General features: G+C 35.8%; 1 protein-coding gene across 8 annotated transcripts in view; it reads right to left on the bottom strand.

Annotated features, from left to right (window-relative positions):
• LOC106151449 (uncharacterized) overlaps window positions 1–20,217 on the bottom strand; it is a 49,196-nt gene that overhangs the window by 23,895 nt on the left and 5,084 nt on the right. The window contains exons 1-2 of one of the 8 annotated variants that reach the window (XM_087017472.1): window positions 17,842–18,410; window positions 8,422–8,516 (exon numbers count right to left, since the gene is read on the bottom strand). The exons of 2 other annotated variants lie outside the window; for them this stretch is intronic. The gene's annotated coding sequence lies outside the window, so the exon portion shown is untranslated. Of the gene's footprint in view, window positions 1–1,566; window positions 1,920–6,453; window positions 6,724–8,421; window positions 8,517–11,662; window positions 12,170–17,841; window positions 18,411–20,217 lie in introns of those variants that run through there. 5 more of the 8 variants (XM_087017477.1, XM_087017470.1, XM_087017476.1 and 2 more) reach the window with 5 other exon arrangements.

Raw genomic sequence — 20,217 nt, forward strand, 5'->3', positions numbered from 1 at the left:
CTCTTTGCGTGATAAATATAATAAACATAATTTATGGCTGTGTCTCTTTTTTTTTTCTTTTTGTCCCAGTTGTCTATTCCGGGCTAATTTAGTCTTGCATTGTAAGCAAACTCCACACCTCTGTACCCTGAGTGTCAGAGCAATGTAAAAGCTAGCTTGCTAAATATACCTTGTGGTGGAGTCGCTTTTACTAACTCTGAAGACCAGCGGCCATGAAAGTTTTCCATCAATCAAATAGAACTGCTCCGCAGTGAAAATGCAGTTGAATGTCATCAGACCAAAATAAAACGTAAAACAAATTTAATTCTGCTTTATTTAATTTTATTTGCTGTATTTAAGATGTAAAGTGAAAAATAAATAATATTCTTCGGAAAGAAAAGATATATCCAATGTTTTTGTATTTTTTGCTTATCAAAGAACATTTAGTCCTGAGATATACACGTTGTGCACAATACATGTGCCTGCCGTGTCCCAAATTTGACAGCTACACTGTATGCCCGATACCACTATAAGGGCTGCGCAATAGCTACACGAAAATAAGTTTTTACAGCAGAATGTTGCTTGTATTGTGGCACTGACCTTCGACTGCAAGATATTTTCATTTCAAACTTCTAACTCCGCGTCAGGCACTTTAATTGCTTCTTGTCTCGCCTGCACGAGACTTCAGCGCAAGGCGGGAAAGGCAGCTCCAGGCGGCCAAACCTGTGACGTACGAGACTTATGACTTCCAAATATGGATCCAGGCGGACACAGCTGTGACGTGTGACTTCCAAATATGGAAGCGCCCCAGGCAGAATTTTGAAGAAGAACGCCCCCCGAGTTGCCACTGTTCGCTAGAGCCTGGTGTTGCTACTATGGGTTATATATGAAATCAAGATCGAGCTGGCAATACTGGAATCTAGAACCTAGGGTACACCTCTGTTGCCAATAGACCCAAAAATGTATATGGGGTAGGTTAAAAAATTTATTGTTTCATGCATGGATCTCGGCTTTGACAGAGGTAATTACCAGCCAGTTCCATAAACTATTTTTGCAGGAAGAGCCTTCACCCATGGCCTATACAGTAATGCTGAGATTTCAAATTATGAAAGCAAAACCTGTTAACAATAAACCAAATTACAATTCTACAGATAAAAAATATACAATTTATATATACATATAATACATTTGCCCAAACAGTGAATCTGAACACACACATGCTCACACAAGTAATTAAGTTATTGTAAAACTACACATACCTTACACTGACCCAATTTTGCTAATAAAAATCTTTCAAAAGAAGCAATTTTGTTACATGTTAATCTACAAACCAACCAATTTAGCTCCAAAGCCAGAGAGAGGAGAAAGGCACTAGCCATATAAGTAAGCATGAATGAATTTCTGTGACATATAACATAAACCCCCGAAATTAGGTCAAAACTAGTGAATCATGATAACATTACAGACCTCAGTGTGTCATAATCATCCCTGCTTCAGTGAGCTGCCCCATCCACTCAAATATTCACAAATTACTTAACCCAGCAACAATGATCTAGCTAAATATTACAAGATTTAAGCTCTACAAACCTGGATGAGATACCATACGATGATGTGATTCTTTTTCCTTAAAAAATTTCCAACAGCTCTCCCCTAAAATAGCGTGCAATGTCCATTTATCACCTTGCCCTTCAGGTATTGGATAATTCCACTCTACTTGTGGTGTTGCTAAGCAACTGATGACATCAGAAGCATGCCTGTGAACTTCTCAAGGTTAAGCAAAGCATAGTGTTTGTTTATCGACCACTTTTTTTATATCTGAGCCCTGACCTATTTTTTTTGTCCAAAGTCTGGCTTTTTGCATAATATCCATCAAGACAGACACTGGCGGTTACAGACACAAGATACATTATATATAAAAACACATTACCTTTAAAAAGGTCAAAAGATTACAGACGTACATGTAGACAGATACTTTACACATACAAACAACTGCACACAAGACAATCCATGTATGAAAGATATAGTTTATAATAAAACCATAAAGTCATTAAAATATATTGCATCAGTGACTACATGAGAACTATTATATTTATTGTTGTGAGCTTAATGATAATTCTGATTTTCATATAACATTTATTCAATAAATAACCACCCTCTCTCTCCATGCATGTCTACATAAAAGCTCACGTGTATATGCATGTCTGCATCTATTTAATGTTACTGTTCCTAGAACAACCAAAATGCCAGCAAGTTAATCAGTATCCTATCCATTAATATACTGTTTTTTGAAGTCATAATCTTCACACCACCCATGTGACAACAGTCCTAACAGGTGTTCTAAAAGCATGCTATACTGACACAAGAATAGATAAAGTTATATAACATCAGAGAAAAAGACAAATTTGCTACTGGGCTTACTTATGTAACACAGTAATGATCTAATGTTGTGATACAGTTATGGTACAACTGATTTTCAACCATATTGACACAATGCCAGAATAAGGAAAAACTTAAGCCCCGACAGCAATGAGACACAAAACTCAGCCATATGATATATACTTATAGTCACTGGCCACAAAGTCAATATTGAAGATTTCGCAATTCTGGACCAAGAAAAGCAATGGCATAGAAAAGGAATTAAAGAGGCCATCTGAGTAAGGGTAGAGAACCATCACGTCACAAGGAAGGACTGAGATTTGATCTATCTATCCCTTAACTGCACTGGGATCAAGACCCTGGTATGCCGCTTGAGCAGATACCCAGTCATCTGGTCTGTCACATGACCATGCAGTCTATCGGGTCACAGTTTTGGTCCGCAAGGGTCCAAGCAAAAAACTTGAATATATATGCTATTCTAAGTCTAGAAAAAAAATCTCTGCCAGAGGTACAACAATCAACTTGCTATCTACTTTTTAACTGGTTACTGTAACAAATCCATTAAGATACACTATATATATACAATTAGTTCTCTTCCTAAACACACTTGCCAGCAGCTATCATTCTCACCTGACCTTTATCTAACCAAACAAGAAAGATCATAAATATAAATCTACAGATATATTTCTGTACGTTAACATCCTGGGGTGTGAGAGGAGAGAACTTTTCTCTAATAATTATGTGGCTGTCAGTTTTCATCCAGGGCAGCCTTCAAAAAAAAAAAAAAAAAAAAAAAAAAAAAAAAAAAAATTAGTCACTTCATTTTATTTTCCATGCTTTTTTTCTGAACAGTAATTATGACTCTCCTATTACAAAGGAACTGCTGTTGTTGAGAAAACAGAGTGCAGCAATCAATTTTAACTGTCTGCAAAGAATATTGTAATAAAGCAATGGTAAGTTTACCAGTGATACATTTCTATGGTGTAATACAGGGGTCACAGCTGAAAGTGGCCACAAAAATGCTGAGCGCAGACCATGAATTTGGACAGAGCAAATAAAAATGCAAAATAAATTAGCTAAGCTAGCCATGAAGGTCTAAAGCTAACCATGCATGCAGTGGTCAACTGGCTTGTCCAATGCATTCATTAAGTTGACAGATTGAACAGATTTGAGAAAATTTATGTACTTAATGTATCAAGAACTGATTAATATTTCACTGGATCTTTATGACCGTTTAACAAATGTGTAAATTTTGTAATTTTGGCTTTTTCATGCATTAATCATATATCCTTGCTGTTAAATCGAGCCAAGGCAATATCTAGAGTTACAAATTGAGTTTAATGCCCCAATTATGACAATCAATGCTCTTGCATGCACATCTACAAAAATTATAGCCCTTATATATCTTGTTATACAAAAATATCAACATCCAACTTGTTTCACAAAGTAACATCTTATACTTAAGGTGTAATAAATTATGTTTTATGCCCCATTTATGACAGCCATTGCTCTTGCACACCTACAGAAATTATAGCCATATATGATACCTTGTTACCAGTCTCGGCCTTATACACTGTATCCAGCCCAATGTTCTCTTGTCAGCTGAATATGTAATACCACATGTTCCAGCACAGACTGAAGCAATTACAGCAAATTACTTGGCATTGAGTGCATATGCACTAACACCCCATTTCCATAGATTAGATCGACCTACTTTAGATCGACCTAACTCCCTGGGGGTTCACGCTAAATAGCTGTCAGCCGGGCGGACACGAAAGTTAATTACCCTCTTACAGCTTGTAGTAGGCGGGACGGACATTTAAGTCGGATTATCTGAAAGTAATCTAGTGAGACTCCCCGCGGGGATAGATCGATCTAAAATCTATGGGAATAGAGCCTAAGCTATATCCTATGTCATCTGTCCTATCTGTTTGCTTTTAAGTTATTCCAGTCTAAACTGAAATAAATACCAGCTTTGTTAGGCCATACAGGAGTCCAATGAGGGCGTAAGAAACCAGAGATTCTTTAGAGCCTTTCACACTGGCAATTTTGACAGGGGTTAAAGCCTGATCTCGGTTTTATCATGGCTAACTTTTCTTATGTGAATGGACTATGCATGCCTGACCATGGTCCAAATAAACCTAGATCAGGACTTCGGTGGTATCACAGCCTTTTCTAAATCCTTCTCTAAATCGTAGTCTGGACTGTATGTAAACCTTTGAAACACATGCTCAAAAGTAGGCAATTAACATTATTTTACATGTTAATCACAGTATTGTAACATGTATCATGTTTTTCTTATGGTAATATTTCTTTTTATGAGTAAATTAAATATTTCCAGTATAGATAACCTTTGACCTCAGTCACCGATGATTTTTTATCCTGAACCACGGACGACCTCTGACCAGGCAAGACTGAGATGTGGATGACCTTTGACCTCAAAATATTTGAAGACAAACTTTCTCTTACCTGCACCACTGACGACCTTTGACCAGGAAAGAATTCATCATGTTGGCGACCTCTGACCCCACTACATCTCAAGACAAACTTGAGATATTGCAATTGCCTAGTATGAACAACCTTTGACCTCAAGGTGCCTTCAACCATATTTGACCTGTCAGTACATAATACTCTTCATTTCAATGACCAATAACATCCTCAGCAACAAAATGACCTTTATCGTCTTACATAATATACATTTGACATCCATCTTCACAACACTGACTACATAAGTTATGTCTGAGAACCATGTGCATTATCCATTAGTGTTTTTTCACCTGTAAAAGTGAAAAATGTTTTAATCCATTTCACACACTTGGAGCATCTTGGAAACTGAACATGAGACAAAGAAAATAAGGTTGTAAAAAAAGTCAACTTAATGGCTCTTAATATTTGATACCGGAGTCTGGCTCTAGATATACAAGTAATATCAAAAAACCATTAAAAACTATGGATGGTACTGTCAACAGTGCTAGTTTTTGAATTATAGAGCAGTCTTTAACAAGGGTCATTTAGCATGGTCAGTGGGTGAGTTAGTGACCTCATTTTGCTTATCATTATATTTTTATTATATTTTTAATCCAAGTATGTTTTTCAAGTTTCAATTCTGAAAAAAAAGACAAATATTAATTTCAGTGAAAAATTTTTTTCAATATGAAAGAGAGGACAGTTGGAAACCATGACAACCTGATTGCATGACACTTGTCAAATAACATGGAAAATCTGGAAGGAAAAAAAAAGCACTGAAGGTAGAGTTCTGTCACAGACTTCTTAGCATGACCACTTCAGTTGCTGTCCCTGATCCTTGACCTCCAAAATTCTTACTGCCAAAAAGTAGTATAAAAAACCCAGACAGATATCTTTACCATCATGGAATCAAGGTCAGACAAAGATTGCATGATCATGCATTTTCTAGCTTCTCAGTTTTTTTCCCCTCCTTTTTTATCATCTCTCTCTATCTTTTCCCTGCTCTCTCTCCCTCTGCTTTTACTGACCATCCCAATAGGGATTATCCAAGTCAAGCTGACCCTGTAGTCCTGCCAGTGGTCAAAGGGATGACATTAGCGTGACTGTCACATAATGAGATAGGATGTCTATTCAGACACACTTGACCATTGACAATATGACTTAGGCCACTGATATGAGACTGGTAAACAAGAGCCAAGCACCAACCTAATTCTAAGCACATTTACACAGAAATGAGACCTGCAGGGTGTTGGTTGCATAATTAATGTACTCTGTCACTCAATGTATTTCTGTCTCTGTTCTCCTCATCATGCATGTGCCATTAACCCTCAGACACTGTACCATTAACCCTCAGACATCCACACATATGGAGAGTACATTAGCCTCATTTTTCTAATTATAGCACAGCTTCTCCTGATTATTCAAAAATCTTCAAAGCAATTTACCAATGTCTACCTTGCAGCCATGCAAAGACACCATGGCCTGTCATATTCCAGGATACATATCTATATCTATCTACCATATATAGGGTATATACCAGGGTATATCAGCATAAGAAATGCAACTGCAAAGGTTAACACTGCAATGCATCTTATGTCTCCCTATAATGTCAGTCTGGCCTCACGTACTTACCTATCCCAAAGGTACTATGCGTGTGCAAGTATAGCCTGTGTTTGCTACTCAACAGAGGAAGTGTTGTTCACAGAGGCCATAGACAACAGCTGAGAGGCCCTGACCCCCATGACATAATATCCACTGTACAGCAGGCAGATATTGATTATCACCATGGCAACACCTGCTAATCAAACAAAGGGCTTGCCTGACCTTGCTCTGTATTCCACATGCTGCTGATTCCTACACACATGTATACTTGTGTGGTTGTCACATGAAACATTTCAGGGGGGGGACAGGAAAATGTGATTTTGAAAACTAAAACTGATGACCAACATGTACATGATGCAGCCCATGTCGGTTTTTAAACATAACAAAACAAATATAGTTCTCTTAATCAAAATCCCCTTGTTGTGCCCCTTTTTTAAATCTCTAGACAAGAATATTTTTGCTTACTATTGGTGTCTTAGACTGGGTTCCCATACTTAGATCAATCCATCTGGATCGACCTAACTCCCTAAGGGTTCATGCTTAATTGCTATCAGCTGTAGAGGCTTAAATGTCTGTCACGCCAACCGAATCAGCTAGGGGTAAAGATAATTACCCCCTAACAGTTTTACTAGGCATGACAGATGTTTAAGCCGGTAAGTTTGATAGCAATTTAGTGAGACTCCCCAGGGAAATAGACCGATCCAAATATCTGTGAGAATGGTCCCCTAGTGAGCTGTTGGAGATTAACATCATATCAATACATTCTTCACAAAGAATAAGCTGATGGACATTCTCTATTATGGCAATGTACATGGAGTTTACCAAAGGAATGTTATATTCTGTCCATTTCATTCAAATCTATCATTTACAAAAATAAGTTCTTTTTGAGACTTCAATGAAAAACTAAAAATTTAATTCTCTAGCAAAACCTAAGCCAGAAAGTCAAATTACCATGATGACTCATTTCAATTACTGTTTTTTTTTTCTTATCTCACCATTTCAGTATATGTTGCTTCTGGAATACTCTGTATATCAATTAATCTATATAATCCACATTTGACATGTCATGGTGTCTTGATTTAAGCCATGAATTGCATACATGCACCAGTGTTCAGCATATAGGCGTTTTCTCTTGGCTCACCTTTTTATCCTTATTATCAGATAACACAGACAGTGGGTGGAAATATATTTGCTGCATAATTAAAGGAATCTCATGAACCTGAGGTTTATGCTTTACATTAAATTTTCAAGGTATCATTCCAGTGACTGACATATATATATATATATATATACAGGTAGCATGAAAGTGGGTCTTGTACCTTAAATCAAGGACAGAAAATTAAAGTGTGCCTAGCTCTCTGTTAAACTGAAAATAAATAAATAAATATGAATAATACCCCTCCCCCCAAAATAGATAAATAAATAAATAAATAAATAAATAAATAAATAAATAAATAAAGTAAAACATTAAGAGTATCTAAATCCTATTTCCCTACCAAAATAACCCATTTGACCTACCTTTACCTGAAATTTAATACCACTTATAATTATAAATTATGTAGTTCTAAATGACATGGCAATCATTTAGAATGACATAACAAATTACACAGTGTTTTCTGTCTTGGTCTTGTGTAATGTATAATATTAACGATGTCATTTTTCATATGAAGATGTGTGATACCATGCTTTGAACCGTCTGTGCAAAGATCTAAGGCCCAGAAAGAAATAATGACAGTATAGGTACGATTCAGATAAACTTTTGTTCATAGGGTTTTTTTATGTCTTGAAGGTCTGAAATGTGAAAGATAAATAAATGAGCTTTGCTAAGTAAGCATAAAACTTTGGGACATTTTCAAATGCAGGGATTGAGGACAACTTAATTAAAACTTGTCCTCTACTTTGTAAAAAATTCTCCTTCAACTAACTTCCCATCTCTTTCTTTAAAATCAACAGAAACATTTCAACATATTCCCAACTAATTGCTGTATCTTAAATTACCTTTAATGGCTTTTATGGTGGTAACTGCTACACTTGCCCCCTGATTATAAGATGTCCTACGATGTGCTGATAGACATATAAGTGCACTATTCAATCTGAAAAGAAATGAAAATTCAAATGGGCTTATAAAAAACTGCTACATTAAAAACATATTAAAATAAATTCTTTTGCTTTGTATACATCCCCCCTCCTTTAAATAATCCTGGATCCGCCCCTGTATATATATATATATATATATATATATATATATATATATATATATATATATATATATATATATATATATATATGGGCCCAAGCATAGAATGAGTGACCTGAATTTCCATAGTCAATCGGAACTCACAACAACATAATCCTCATGACTCTGCTTAACTCAGGGTGCATGTGTGAATTAAGCCGATAGCTCAGCTTACTACAGATTATTTCACCTCCTTGTGCCATGTTGACTGATCTAGGTATTACCGAGAGTAATTGATAGACATGTGAGCCAGACAAGATAATAAGACAACACAATGTCATCAAATAGGTGATGATACACTAATGACAGAGTGTATATTCGTTTCTTTTTTACCATTGTTTCTGATCCACATGTAAAACAGCCATAAATCTTTTGAGACACAATAGAAATAGGATATAATGATTAGTTTATTTCATAATCTACACTCTGAATTATCTGCTTATAGATATTGTATTTGTTTCTTCTTTTGTATATCAATTTTTTAGTCACCTGTCTTTTTTTTTAATCTATATATTCAAACAAGAAATCACTTAACTATTTAATTTATTAGTCTAGTTTATGATTCATGCCTCTATCTGTCCAATTCTCTTACCATTTGGCCATCCCTAATTACTGCCACAGCACACAGGAGCCTGTACGCGCATAACTCAGAAGGCCCCAAACATACGAACAGCATGCACCGTGTCAATTTCATAATGAACTGGGTCCCACTGACGCAACAGTGATACGGGCCACACCGCATTCGCCTTTTTCTGTGGTATTTTGAGCTAAAGTAAGTACACACAAAATCAATATGGCCTAATCCGTTCTGTAATCTACTGGCTCCCAATAATGCTAGATTTAAACGGACCATGTCATATTATTTTTTTAATCAGGAATTTTGAGCTCAAAATGATCAAGCATCTCATAAAACAAAACTGACATGGCTCATGTCACTTTTGCAGTTCACTATGCCCACAAGACATGTCAATCTTGTGTCTATTAATGAGCTAGACTGAGGCTGTGTTCATATGAAAAATCTATTTTCTAAAAATCTATATGCGGTATCTTGTGATCACGGTCTGTGCCCTGAATACCCCGTGGCGTAATTACTGGCAGCGCCGATAATTAATTACACCTTTGGAAGTAACTGGCTCACGCTGCCCATAATTACGCAGTGGGGTATTCAGGGCACAGACCGTGATTACAAGATACCGCAAATAGATTTTAAGATTTTTAGAAAATAGATTTTTCATGTGAACGGTCCCTAAGTGTAATGCAACATGAACATGGTGCATGCTGTTTTTGTATATTTGGGGCCTTCTCATGCAGGCTCCTCTGGGCCATGGTAAAATCTCTTACAGTTCCATTTACCTATTCACAGAAAGCAAACATCCCCCCCCCCCACCAAGTGATTTTTTTCCTCCTCTAATTTTAATACCAATAATCATATACTGATAAATGGTATATTCATTCCATAAATTCTTCAATCCCTTCTCATGATTAATTCACTATTTATGCCACAAAGAATTCAAATATTTACAGACTTTTATACGGGCACTTGAAACTGATTCAGTGACTTGTTGACTAATTTATCTAATTGCAGTTATTCCGTCTGCTTTTATACAAATTCTCCATGCTTACACAATAAAAGTCTGAATAAAAAATCAATAATTCACCATATCCAATTGAAAATTTCTGATCTGAATGATCTCCCACAAAGATAAAATCAGATAAAATAATATTTTACAGCACATAAAAGGTACGTGGTTCACAAACCAAATAAAACTTCTGATCATTTGGAAATTGATGAGAAAGCATTTCTGTATTCAAGTTACTTTGCAAGGTTTGTTTCTATGTATGAATAGATAAAATACTTGTATGTTACAAAGTATCATCAATATTATCAAACAGTTCACAAAGGCAGGTTGAATACATAAGCTTTTGCTCAGCCACAATCAGTTCACTGAATCAAATATTCAAGACCATACCACCACATTTCGTAAATTTTTTATTTTGATCTTAATTTATATCCTTAGTGAAATCTGAAAAAAAAAATCTTTCTTTCATATGCAGTTGATTTAAACAGCAGTTATTACTTTCTTGCTGATGTGTCTTTGATTTCAAATTAGAGTTGTGGTGGAGCAACACAATTGATCCTATTTTCACTCTCTCTCTCTCCCCCCCTGTCCTTTCCAATATCATTTATTTATGTCCTAATTTCAATTAGTTAAAACACAACTCTGAGGGTTCACAGAAATGATAGAGTCTCTTTTCTCCCTTTATGGGGAAGGTTTAATATTTTGATGAACATTTTTGAAAGCGGGAGACTATTTAATTCCATGTTGGCTGCGAAGTCATAACAATACATCAGAAAAAAAAATCTGTCAATACAAATTAAATCTAAAAGTAATCAAAAAAGGCTTTCATCTCTAGTCCCTGATGAGCGCTTTTTAACTATTCAGCAATAACATTCTATAGTTAATCAGACACACTTGACGAACTGATTCTGTTCTAAGCTCCACTTTCCCCATAACTGTATACTGCCTAAATCATGACCCAATTGTGCTTCAAATGAGACAGAAATTGGGAACATCATGTCACAATAATGCATTTTTTTCTTGCAATAGCAACTTGCACATCTTTTTTATAGATAATTAAAAAGTAATTTGTTGCAAATATGTAAATAATCTTACAGCATTAAAACATTTAAACATTTGAACATTAGTCCCATCTGATGGATAATAAGATTTCATCAATGAAAGAAAGCAGGCGTCCAAAGTAAATTTAAGAAATCTGCCCGAAGGATGTTTCAAGCATCTCATCCCTGAATATATATACATCAATACACTTGTAAGAAATTGCAATGAGCTAACACAGATAAATGAGCACAAAATTTAACAAAAAATTAGGATTCTTCATTCCTTATAAAATTCTACTTTCATGTTCTGAGGGTCTTGTTATGTCCTCATACATACCCATCAATCACAGGATAAGTTAATTCACATTCGTTAATGATCTTACCTTGCCTACATATAATTACTAATCACATCGATACTCAATTTCTCTACAAATCACATGATCCAAGTAGAGAGCATGCATGCTGCATCTGTACTAGCCAGCCATCGAGAATTATCGGGCCTGAATTATCACCCACAATCCCGCCAGCCCCTCTGATAAGCTGAACAGAATGTATGCACTCAATGTTAAGGTCATGAATTGGGTTTGTTCAAGTTCCACAGTATCCACTAAGCACGATGTATTGATCCTTTGTGTGCTGACTTCAAAAGGGGCTACATGCTTACATAATTGCAGTGAATAGACTTTGCCAGTGTGGGCAGGCCGCTGATATTGTTGTTATCAGCCACTCAAGCCAGCTGGTCATGGCAGAGGACAAGGGGCCCTGACAATGGCAACACTCCTACTTTTGTTCACGCAATAAACGGCATTGATTTTTACCTGCACTAAACATTTGTTGCTTATACTGTGGAAGCAAATATACTTATTGATTTTGAGGTATGCAAGTGGATTGGAGCATACTACCTAAAATGTTGTAACTTACTGGGACAATTCAATAATAATTAAGATTTAAACATCATGTCTTTTCTAATAATTTTTTCTAATTTGTTTCATGCTTGATGGCGATTAACTTCTGAACTGTCCTTGAAAAGTAGGGTGGGCATCTGACCAAACATCAGTGAAAAGGTGCTACTATTTTTTTTTCTTGGTATCCATACTTAAACTTGTTTTATAAATCAAAATTAATGGGGAAAAAAACTGACGGTCTGGAAATGCAAAACACAATCAATAAAAAGATTTTTCTACATTTTTCTCCTTTTACACCAAACTTGTTTTCTTTCTTAATTTCAAAACTGATGGAGGTGCACACTGCTCGAGGTTGACAGAAATGATATACTGTGATCAAGATCAAACTAATGCATCCAACTACCCTAGCTGGTTTAACACTGAAATAAATAACGTAATCTAGGTACTGTCAGCAGTTCTGTCATTCCAAATTGTCTATCACATCGCTCTCTCCAGGGCTTACTGATTAGCAACCATTCATTATTGCATCTTGTATCTATAAATTTCAAATTGCAGATATTATATATGCAACAATAATGTATAGAGCTCCTGCAACAATAATGTATAGAGCTCCCATGTATATTAGTCAAGACCAATAGTGCTTGAACAGCATTATTATTACTTACAGTAATAAAATATAATCTATAAGTTATAATTGCATTTCTGTAGGTGGCAATTGTCCTCTGATTTAGCACAAATTCAGTCATCTATTCATATATTTTATTATGCCAGTCCCTCATAAAGCAGTTTTAAATGGGGATGCAGGATGAACTCCCAAAATGAGAGTACATGAAGTAGATTACAAGGCAGGTTCTCACATTTTATCCCTTGTACACACAATATACTCAAAATAATACTATGATCATTGATGTCCGTGGAAAAATTATATATCAGGGCTCCTTCATCTCCAATATGCCCATAAAATATGACCCAGGTGCTGAGCTACTAAATGCCTCAGTTTTCGTGTGTGCCAAAAGACTCCTTAAATGTACATTTAAATTAGGAATTCTAAAACCTCATATACTTAATTTCCCCCCCCCCCAAGTCAGATCTTAAAAACAACAAAACTCCTGAAATAATGCAAAAAATTTCCTTCATAAATATCAGAAGACCTGATAGTCTATTAATGAATTAGGATTCATTTAAAACCAATTACTTGATTAAAAAATGTATGGAACATTGACAACTCAAGTCCAGAGACACATGTGGTACAGCAATGACTTGTGAATAGGTGAAAACTGCCTTTTCTTGAGGAAAGTTAGATTTGGTGTGAAAATCCTGTATCTCCATCCTTTAAGCTATGAAGAGAGCCTGAAGCTATCTAAAGATGAAGGGTTTCTGTCCTGGTGGAAGCAGTAACAATAAGATGCATATTCTAGTGATGCGCTTATATACAACAATGTTCATCTCACCTACCGCAATGACAAATTGTTGCTCCTTTATCCACACAATGAACAACCTTCCAAAAACTGCAGCTTTTCCAATTTGTTGAGAGGATCTGCTGCATAAATAAATAAATATATATATATATATATAAATATATATAAATATATATATATATATATATGAGAATTAAGTCAGTACACCATGAAAAAGTGCTCCACCCATGGTGGCGGCCCGTGGGGAGCTGGTATAATCAAGGATGTGAATAACTTAGCTTCCTCTCTCCATTTTATTTTTTAAAAAATGCCCTATGGCCGTTTCGGCCTTGAGGCCTCGTCAAAACCCTGACGAGGCCTCATGGCCAAAACGGCCGTAGAGCATTTTTAAAAAAAAATAAAATGGAGAGAGGAAGCTAAGTTATTCGCATCCTTGATTATATATATATATATATATATATATATATATATATATATATATATATATATATATATATATATATATATATATATTTATATATATATATATACAGATGAATTCCTGTCTGCTCATATAAGGGTACAAGCAGGCAGGCTTACGTGATGACAAAGAACCAAGAAATCTTTTCACTGGCTTAAATAACCGGATACCTGCCATTTCAACCCCACATTATGATCCAGTTTCACCAGACAGTGTCTGGCTTTTTACCTTGAATGTTTTATTGCAAACCATTTTTTTTAAAGTTGTGACATAACTGTTGGTGGTTGTGGTGACACCTTCCTTTTGTGTACCATCATGCAGCCGATTGTGCAATAGAGTGTATTAACATCCATAGAATAAAACAGTCATATCTGGGTTTATTTATAGTGTTTTTTTATACCAAAAATTTGAAGCTAGCTTTTTTCTGCTTATACAAACAATTACAAGGTATCTTTTGGGAAACAAAGTTGTACATTGGTTAACAACAATGTTGCTAAATATAAGCCCTTCTACTACCATTTCACCTTATGGTTCAATGCAAGGGCGGATCCAGTAATATTTTCTGACAGTTTTCCAAATTATCATTGTTGATCCATCCTCCACTTTTGACAGTCTTCAGACAGAAAATATTAGATACCCCTCAATGTAAACTTGAAAATTCTGATCTTTCGGAAGACCCAGAAGACAGCCTCAATCATATTCACACATCGCTCTAGCTGGCCATGGGTCAGTCTAACTCTGCAAAGGATTGTCACTAAAGTACAATCAGTGGAATCAGCTAAATCGGCACACAACAGGGTATTACCCCCAGCTGCTACAGGTAGCTTGTCGATCAGAAAATTAAGCTGGTTCTACTGATTGCACTTTATCGAGAAACCCCTGCAGAGTTGCACCGACCCAGCTAATGCGATGTGTTCATAGGAATGCGGTCGTAGTTTTCAGCTGATTCCTCATAAGAAAAGTCTAATTTCTTCAGCCAGAAAAGCTGCTTTAATTTTTACGATAAACAGTTAATACTTTCAATTAAAAATATGTTTTCAATTCTCATGAAAAACAAAGGGTAGCAAAATTATCAATAATAATTTTCTAATATTGGAGAAACTTTGTGTCAATGCAGCACTGACATGAGACTCTTTTCTTCAGTCTGAAGTATTTTCTACAAAGAAAGCACATGTACTTAGCACTCCTTATGTAGTGAATTAAATCAAGCACCTATGACGTAAAACTAAAAATCATAATGTGGTTTATTTAAGGGCCCTTCAAATCAAAAGCTTTTCTGCACTATGACAATAGATGAATATTCATCCCCAATCAAATGCCTTGTCTATGCAATATTCACACATCACCTTGCATGTTGACTGGCATGTTTTGGCACAGACAAATTACACACCTTTGGGCCATGCGGTTCTATATTTCAACAATGGTGCATTAAAATACTCTTATGAATATCAAAGAATCTGGCACAATTACAAGGTCAATGGCATATTTTCAGGCTGTTAGTCTAACATTACAATGGGTTTCTCTGTAACTCATTTGTCTGACATTACAAGTTGGGCCTATATCTAGTTTAATGCTTTAAAAAATGTCTCGATGCTTAGGCAGAAACTATGCCAGCACAAAATGAATTACCATATTTAGTCACAACAAATATTCCAGGACCCCGTTTTCTATCATAAAACAATTAAAAGCCCTTGTTTCTTTGAAAGTGACTGCATGAACAGAATCAGCTTCTTGATAACCACAACGACAAACAGACATGCACTGGAGAAATAGAAGACATTTGTAGATGAGACATTGCATAACCGCATTTCGTGGCTGAAATTTGGCACCACTTCATAAAAACACACAAGACATATTGTTTGTAATTCACACACTTGTGCTTTTTGAATGGCTTCAAGGTACAGGTTTATCATTTTGCACATAAAAAAGGAAAGGGATAAAAGCCACAGTAACACAGATACACCTACAAGTGAACATTTCCAAGGTGTCCTCTACCATGAACCTTTTCTTGGCTTTACTTCTACCTCTTTCCAAATGCTTGGAGACCAACAATGGGGCTTAAAAAGCAGATGATTGCTACAAGATCAAACAAATAACCATTATCCAAATTTGCTCTTTTGGAATAATTAAGAAAGGATGTTCAACAATCAAATATAATACAATAATGTGAAGCAAATGTCACATCCTTTACCATTTCATGGAAGATATCTGTTACCCTTTTGCGTCAAAAAATGATGCTCAAAGCCACAATCTTGAAAAAAAATATATATATATATCAATTCAAAATTTTATTACACATAGGAAAGCAGTTCTAGGGAATAAAAGATCTTACCTTTCTACAGGAAATTACATAATAAGTGAATCTGAGCAGGAAAGTTGGCAGGTAGTGCTAAAAGGGTACCAAAGGTTACATGTATCTTACATTCATGTGGGTTAAAATACCAAAAGAACTGATTGTGATTGAAATCTGTGGGTGCACACAATTGGCCGAGGACAAGATTCTGTCTACAGATAGACAGTAATCCTTTCACATCTACATGCAAGGATGAGACTGCCATTTTAGGTAAAAAAAAATATGGCGTGGGATCCATGCTATTTTTGGTATTCAAAAAGTCAGATATTCGCAGAAAGTTGGAAAAAGCTCATCCCTTTATCTAGGGGTATACCTCAGCAACATAGCCTGTACCAGTACATTGTGAGAGTTCCTAACATGTACAATGGTTTTACTCACTTTTACAAGTTCATTTACTATTAATACTGACTGGGCACAATATGATTATTTGGCCATGATTAACTGACAAGTGGGGGAACTCTGTTTAGGTGATTCTCTTTCACAATAGCCAAGCTATTAATACTTATTTCCTAACAGATGCATTTGAAGTCAAATGTTTTGCCACAAAACCCAACTAAATGCCACTGCCACCATATTCACCATTCCCACAGATATTTGGATCAATCTATCGCCCTTGGGAGTCTCACTAAATTGCTATCAATTTAACCGGCTCTGTCACTCCTAGTAGAGCTGTTAGGGGGTAATTTTCTTTACCCCCTAGCTGATTCAGTAGGCGTGACAGACATTTAAGCTGGTTAAGTTGACAGCAATTTAGTGAGACTACCAAGAGAGATGGATCGTTCCAGATGGATTGATCTAGGCATAGGAACCCAGTCTTATGGATTTGTCAAAGGACACGCTTTCATTGTACCAGATGGGTGGATCCAACTCTGCTAAGGATTCTTATTAAACTGCAATCAACATTATCAACTTCATTGTCTGACATGCCTTCTCGAGCAGATAGGGTACTAAACTTTTGTGAGCTTATAACTCTTTATCTGCTCAATAAGGCGTGCCAGACAATTAAGCTGATTACTTTGATTGCACTTTAGCTATAATATCAGCAGAGTTGGATTGCCCAGCTTGCACAATGTCTGAATCTGAATATGGCCTTATACAGGATAGATGTCAGTTCACCTTGATAAAAACCTACACATGAAATAATACTCTTTACATTATGGTATAATGTACATGCACATGGTATGCTCTAATTAAAAAACCCGCAGCATTACAAGAGTACACGATTGTATAACTACATGTAAGCATAATTACAAGCATTATGTTCCTATCAAAAACCTTCAACATGACAATAATACATACATGTACAGTAATAAAAGTGCATGTACTTACTAAAAAGTCTATGACATCAAAGTTATGTTGCATAACATCATGACAGATAACAAAATATCTCTGATTAAAAGATCAATATACGCAACTACATTTGTACCTTGAGTGCATAAGCAAACAGCAACCTGTCTGTAAATGCTATCCCCTTTATGGGCTCATTGTCAGAGTCCTGAATTTAGACTGGCGCTGGATCCGAAGGTGTGCCCTCCCAACACTTCTTAAGCTATTGACTAAATCGGCTATTGGATGTGATCTCAATGTTCAATACTGTGGCTTCTTACGATGCACTGCCTGGATTGAAAAGACTCCTTAACAAAAGCTTTTTGTGTTGTACTTCTATGGAGTCATACAATATAGTTCCTCTGCCTTTGTTGAACTTAAAATCCAAAAAAAAAAGGGATGCCTGATTCTCAAATTTTTGATGTGGAGACAACAATTCTAACAAGAACGGTTTGAAAGAAAATTAAGCTTCAAACTATGGGATTAAAAAACCTGAAATTTGAAACTTTTGGAAAGAAAATATCACACGGCATGTCAAATATTCCCTCGCAAACAAAAGTTCAACTTCTATTGAAATTATCCCCATTGAATTTGAACACAATAAGGTCTTTTATGGTTGGGTTCCTGTCTATTTATCCACCTCAGGTGCTTTACTAGTCCTCGATTGTCCCACAACAAAGACATATTGAACATCGAGAATCAACACATAAATCTGAGTACCCAGGCAGGTAACAAATAGCACTGTTATTATCAGGTTATGGGAAAGCGCAGTTTAAATCTGTTTACTTTGGGACAGGAAGTATATGCAATATAATGGCCTTGTTCGTAATCCCATCCTTTAATTATTACAGGGTCAGTTATGCACTTGTTGGAAGTTATGAAATAATTCTGCCAAATCCTCCATGCTACCAAATTTGTTAAGATAATACAAGAAGAAAATTTGTTGAAGATTTGTATCAGAACTGGAAAATTGTCTAAACTGGCTTATAAGTGACTTCGAGGCAATTTAGTGCTATGCTAAAAGAGCTTCAGGTTTTTCACAAATTTATTTTTGTTCTAGCCAAATAACTGAATGCTTTCTTCTCATTTTTAACTTTTTATTTTCTTTGTTCAAATTTTACTGGGTATTTGGAAGTTAATTAAAAGCATAATAATGTGCACTATAAAACATTTTCTTAGATCTTTAATGGAAAATTTAAATATTTTGCTTGAAAAATAAATTATACTTTCCAATAAATACTGTAATATATCACTAGGCATTTTCATTGTAGCTTATACTGGAAATTGCATTTTTGCTTTAAAAATGGATACAAAACACCCTTTTCAAAATGTCCTACAGGAAATGCAAGCTGAATTTTGTATTTGGATCTGTGAAGCCACAGGTTATTTGCTTAAATTTTTTTTTCTCTGTCTAGATAACTTTTTCAGACTGACAATTTCAGGAAATCAAATTATTTTGTGGAACACAAGGGGCAATTAAATCTAGCACAAAATTACGAAAAAAAAAACCACAATAATAACATAATAATAATAATAATAAATAAAAATAAACAATAACATTCCTGGAATTTCAACGACTTTCTCTTAACCACTGACGTATATCTTTTCTAAAACTGTTGATAAAACTTACTACACCAGTTTTGATGACTTCATCTGTAGCAGTTATGCCCCTGTCCTCTGAATCCAAGGCTATCTAAACTCAATTAGAATTATGGAGTTACAGTTGAAATCACTTCCAGATACTCAGACAGATGAAAATAGCACCTAAGCACAATTACAGCCCTACTTGTTATATTTTGATCACCACAGTCCCTTAGACCCCATTTCCAGAGATTAGATCGATCTACTTTAGATCGACCTAACTCCCTGGGGGTTCACGCTAAATAGCTGTCAGCCGAGCGGACACGAAAGTTAATTACCCCCTTACAGTATGTAGTAGGCGGGACGGACATTTAAGCCGAATTATCTGACAGTAATCTAGTGAGACTCCCTGCGGGGATAGATCGATCCAAAAGCTCTGGGAATACAGCCTTAGTATATGCCAGATATAATGCATTGATACGTTAAAAAGAAAATGAACGAAAAACCTCAAATGGGGTGATCTGGGGTAGCGCTAACACTCGCCAATTTAGCCAAATGCTAAAACTGAATTAAATTGGCTAAAAGAAAAGGGCTTGATTTGACATGTTTTAGCCAAATTATAACCAATTTGGTATCAAATTGACAAAAATGTGGTGATTTGGCTAGCGCTACCCCAGGGTGATATTACATTATACATATCAGATTTACCAAGGACACATCATGAAGCAGGACAGCATAGAGAAAAGTGCCCTGGAAAGTTTCATCCCTGGCAAAAGACAGAGGGGAAGGCCAAGGTATAGCTGAGATAAAACAGTGAAAGGAGTATTTGGCTCCTAGGAAAATGCAAAGAGGGTGGCCTAAAACAGAGATGTTTATTGGTCTGCTATCAGACAAG

The sequence above is a fragment of the Lingula anatina genome, chromosome 7 (genome assembly GCF_051362555.1).
Source record: "Lingula anatina isolate TDL-2025a chromosome 7, LinAna3.0, whole genome shotgun sequence".
NCBI lineage: Eukaryota > Metazoa > Brachiopoda > Lingulata > Lingulida > Lingulidae > Lingula > Lingula anatina.